The sequence below is a fragment of the Suricata suricatta genome, chromosome 16 (assembly GCF_006229205.1).
Source record: "Suricata suricatta isolate VVHF042 chromosome 16, meerkat_22Aug2017_6uvM2_HiC, whole genome shotgun sequence".
Classification (NCBI taxonomy): domain Eukaryota; kingdom Metazoa; phylum Chordata; class Mammalia; order Carnivora; family Herpestidae; genus Suricata; species Suricata suricatta.
The window spans coordinates 6,801,881-6,807,261 of NC_043715.1; positions in this window are offsets into that span (position 1 = coordinate 6,801,881).

Sequence of the window (5,381 nt, forward strand, 5' to 3'; positions counted from 1 at the left end):
GAGGGATTGCTGTCTATCTGTAGGCAAAGTCAGTAATGGCCAAGATGGACTTGACAGTGATACTTCCTTTTGGGTTTGTCAACGTTCAGTTTATATATACATCCCAAGGTTCCATCCTGAAAGGAGGAAATGTGCCCCAGGTCTTTGTTTAGGGGAGGGTGTTGATAGGCATGCATGCACCCATCCATATCTAATACATATGTGTGTGTAATTATGTGTGTTTGTGTACAGAAATACTGCATTTTATTCCAAATAAAATAAATAACAACAATAGGATGCTTTTAGTTTTGTTGAAAGAAATTTACTTTCGTTAAACATCGACTCTGCAAAAGTGATGAACACGGCATTTCTGCCCTTGTATTCTGCAGTCACACACTAAATATATGGGAAAATATGGGCTTATGGGAAAAACAGGATTGAGGCAGAGTGCTATAAATTTATGGAACTTTGTAACCAGAAACAAAGTCAGAAACGAATCTAATAAAAAGAAAGCTTGGTTAAATCTCCACCTGGCTGATGTTTGCCCTCAACAGGTCAGGCCATCCTTCACAGCATTCAGGTTGGGTTTATACCTCCTTTTCTCTCTGTAGATCGCCAAGGGCATTTGTTTCTAAAAGAGACAATTTTCAACAAAATTAAATCCTGCCCAGAGCATAGCCCTCGTCATTGATCTTTATCGGGAGAAATGTTTTCATAGCTTCTTCATCTGTAACTTGCAGCTTCGCCTGGCAGGTTAACATAGTGGAAAGCGGTTCTTAAACCACAGTCCACTACCACTCATTAAAGGAAGGCACTGGAATGCATTTCCAGCTTTGTTCTATGATCTTCCTATATCATTAAGTCTTTTTCTTTGTGAAAGTGCTTTCCATGGTTGCTTCAGACTATTAACAAACTAGGGAAAAGAACACAAGAATCAGCGCAACCTACTTGTGATACTGACATCGTTTCCCTATTTACCAATCATACCTGAGGTAATTCCTGTCAAACACATAGTAACAGAATAGATGATCAAGGGTACAACTTCTCGAATCTCTGTAGCAGTGTTAGAAGAGACAGATAACTTCGAAGAAAATTTATCAGTTCAGTTGAATGAAGTCACTTGGTGAATCTTGAACAGACGTATGATTCTCCCGTCTTTGGAAAGTTATTTTAAATTATCCTCTGTGGGTAAATATCAGCTTATTGTCATATAGTCTTTTATGTCAAGTCATTCCTCATTGTGTAAGATCATTCTTCAGGGGCTTAAACTGTCCTTGAATGGAGTTTAGATAGCTCCTGGCAACCTGACCAATTGCTAAGGAATGGCTCAGGTATGGTAGCTGTAGAGACACACATTTAGATTCCAAAGTTCTAGGTCTTTCTACATCTCTTGGATGGTGAAGACAGGTGTAGATGTGGCTGAATTCATAGCACGATCTTTCATTTGTTCCTTTTACATTCAGAGAACACCACATGTATGGCAGGCATAGGGAAATGATGAGATTGTGTTCTCCATTAGTCTGTGGTCTAGTGGAGACATAGTTAAGAAAATAGGCTGTTTACAGTGCACTGGGAAAAGTGTTAGTACACGGGAAGATGGGGTTCTGTGGGAGCACGTAAGGCTTCCTAAAAGACATGGTGGCTACAGAGCAGTGGAAGTTAGGGAACGAGTGGTACCCATCCCTCATCCCTTCAAATTGAGGGAATGGCAGGGATAACTCTTTGGATTTTCTTTTGGTCCCTTAGGTGAGTAGGGGAGCCATTCATGGAGATAGAGAGCCCGGGAAGAAGCATTAATTGAAAGTAGTGGGTTGGTGGAAAGGACCGTGAGTTCAGAGTGTTTGTGGAACATCCATGTATAGATGTCCACAACTGTGGTCATGTGAGCCTGAAGCTCAGAAGGGGCATGTGTCATGGGAGATTGGGAATCATTAGAGTATAGAGCATAATTAAAACCAAAAGACAATGTGTAAATGTGAAGAGGGCCCAGTGATGGAATATTAGAGAAAATGGACACTTAAAGGATGGAAGAAGTAAAAGAAGTGACACCAAATTTACAAGGAATAGCAAGAGAGGTAGGAGGAAAAACAAGGAGCGTTGCTGTTATGGAAGGCATTGGGAAATTGCATGTCAAGAAAAAAAGGTATGGTCCACAGTGTTCTTTGGATTTAATAACCAGGAAGTCATTGGTACCTTAAGGAACATCTATTCTGTAGAGTGTGTTGGTGGCTGAGGGAGGGCCTGATTGCAGTGTGACGATGAGCAGGGGGACATGGGGAATGTGGATGTAGAGACATCTTCTGTGGGCAGCACTTTTAAGAATCTTGGGCATGGTAATGTAGATAGAATGAATGTGACATCCTGGGTGATGTGAGAGAATGGGTCAGTCATTCCATTCCCCTGGTTCTGCCCTTGGCTCAGCTACTTTGGATGATTTGAATGACAACTGTCATGTAGACGGTAGGTTATTGGACTTACATTCGTGAAAGAAGGGATTTTCCACAAACCCTACAAAGCTCTCTCTTGCTGACCCTATAACAGTTGAGTCTGACATCTTCAGTAATTTTAGCTGGAGAAAAGAGTAGAACACCTATACTGTAGTCATACAGAACCTTTCTAAAGATCTTGGTCAACAAAAAGATCTTGCTGAGTACAAGGAGATAAATAAAATTCTTCATGAAGCATTTTCCCAAGAGGAGAGGTATGGTGGACAGAGGACTATGGCGTTATTGGTAAATGGACATGATAGGAGTTTTATGTGTTAACTTAGCTGGCTCCAGTCCCCAGTTATTCTGTCAAATGGTAATGCACGTCTTGCTGGGAGGCTATTTTGTAGATATGATTAAAGTCCACGATCAGTTGAAGTTAAGGGAGATTATTCTAGATAATCTTGGTGGACCTGGTTCAGTCAACTGAAAGGCCTTTAGAACTGAGGATTACCTGAAGAAGAAATTCCACCTGTGGATAACAGCTTCAGCTGGGAAGGGGTCCAGCTTGCCCTTTCTAATGACTGCCTGTGGACTTTGGACTTGCCTAGCCAGCCCTCCTTCCCCCGGTCCCCCTTAAGCCAATTTCTTGGAATAAATCTCTTAAAATTTGTTTTAATGTTTATTTATTTGCAGGGGAGAGGCAGAGACACACACACACACACACACACAGAATCTGAAACAGGCTCTAGGCTCCTAGCTGTTGGCACAGAGCCTGATGTGGGGCTCGAACTTGGGAACAGCAAGATCATGACCTAGGCTGAAGTCAGCTGCTTAACCAACTGAGCCACCCAGGCACCTCATGCACAATAAATCTCTTAATGTGTGTATCCTAGTGGTTCTGCTTCCCCGACTGAATCCTGATGGATGCAGTCCGGTTTCTGGTCCCCATGCTACCATTTGATAACAGCATGATGCTAGAGGTGTCCTCTAGGCCTTGGTGGCCCCTGCTGTTGATAGGATCCCTTCTGTATTTGAAATCTCTCCTCCTGATTGTGTCTGTCACCTCTTCAAATAAACCTTCCATATTAGGGGGTGTCATCATCTTGTTCTGTCTGCATGAGTGAAGAGCTTCCGGAACTCTGCCAGGCTTTGGCACTCTGGCACACTGGGCTCATTCCTAAGGATGGCGGGCACGCACGGCCATGCCAGGAATTCCCCAACCAAGGGGCCACCACCCTAATCTCATTTTCTTCATCAGGGAATTTTCCTCTCTGCTTTTCATTTCCTGGTCTTCTAGTCCAGTGTTTTAAAAATCACATCGCTGTGGACCTTCCTAACAAGCCATGGAGCTTCTACAAATTCTGGATTCAAATTTTATTTAAAAATAGCCATTTGTTTAATAGTCCATCAATCAAACATTTATTATATGTTTACTGTGTGCCTAGAACCATGCTAGGTGCTGGAGCTGCAGCCACAAATGTCTTTGAAATGTTGTTCAGAATGTGATAATTAAGGCCTACCACCCACATATACACCACACTTTTCACACATTGGACTGTTCAGTACATTAAAAGGAACAGTCAGGTCAACTCTTATTTTTTTATTTTTTTTGTGAGTAGACCTCAAAATATAGCTTTTCCTGCTATCTCTGGACACATATTTGAACTTCTGGTAAATGCACTGTTTTGGCAACATTTTAGGTCTGCACCATTCTTAAAAAAAATTCAGACCTGTTTATATCTCCTCACATAAAATTATACAGGCAAATGTGCTTTTACAACGCAATGCACCCCACTCAAATACCACTCAATGTTCAGATGGTGGTGGTTTGGAATATTCTGGACATGGTGTAATAATCAGTGTGTGATAATTGACTGTCTCTTTGTATTGTATAAAAGGTGGTAGTGGGGTTTTTTGAGAGTTCTAGGCCATTCTGCCTTGACTTTTTAATTTGAGAGAAGGAATGAGGGTCGTTGTTGTATGTTAGAGGGCCAACCACAAACCAGACACTTCCTCTGTTTCTTCTTTCAGACTTTAGGGTCACTTAGAATGCAGAATACCCTCAGATTGTAAGACAAGATCATAAAAACAAAGCAAACTAAGTTTGATACCGCTTACAACCTTTTTTTTTTTAAATAGCAAATCAAAGATTGCCTTCTTAGTTACAAGCAGACCAAATACGGAAATAAATTGTCGCAACTGTAATAGGAAGACAGCTAATGTTCTTGGGCCTCCTTGAAAAAATTCATTACTGATCAAAATAGACTGGCCCTGGTGCTCTCATGAGTTAACTCGGTGATAAGAAAGTAGCATCACTTAAACTTACAAAAGGCTTCTGCACTAAGAAATTGCCACGTGTATCCGATTTTCTGTGTTAGGTTTCCTGGAACCATTTTGATTGGGAAAAGGGTTCCATAGCTGAGCTCTAGCATTTTCTGTGAGGTGCTAAGCTCTCTGAGGGCAGGACGATGTCTGTGTTAGTTGTGATGGCATTCCCAACTCCTGGCACTTCACTGGGTACACGGAAGCTTTTCAGTAAATATTTGTTGAATGAATGATTGGAAGTGTCTGAAACCTATGCTCTTAGACCTCCTTGGCCTTCTCTTGGGTGAGCTTCCTTTATCGCTTCCTGTATGGTTTTCTCTCTCCGTTTTCTAATACAATACCTTCAGATTGTCCTTGACATTCAGGATTCCATTTTGCCTTCCACCAGATCTTGTATAGATTAGGTAACAAAAGTCCCTTAAAGCAAATTGAAACATCCAAGGCCTTGTCCCTGGTGATAGCTGGGATGGAGAGCAGCCATTCCTTGAATCGGGCCGGTGACAGAGCTCCCCTCACACCGGCACTCACGAAACTGGTTCATAGCTCTGTCACTTGCATCTCTGCCTCTTGGCTCTGCTCTAGCCTCAGTGGCTTGGCCCCTAGTTTGATGTACACCATGCATTTTTGGTGGGCTGCCTGGAGCCAGAC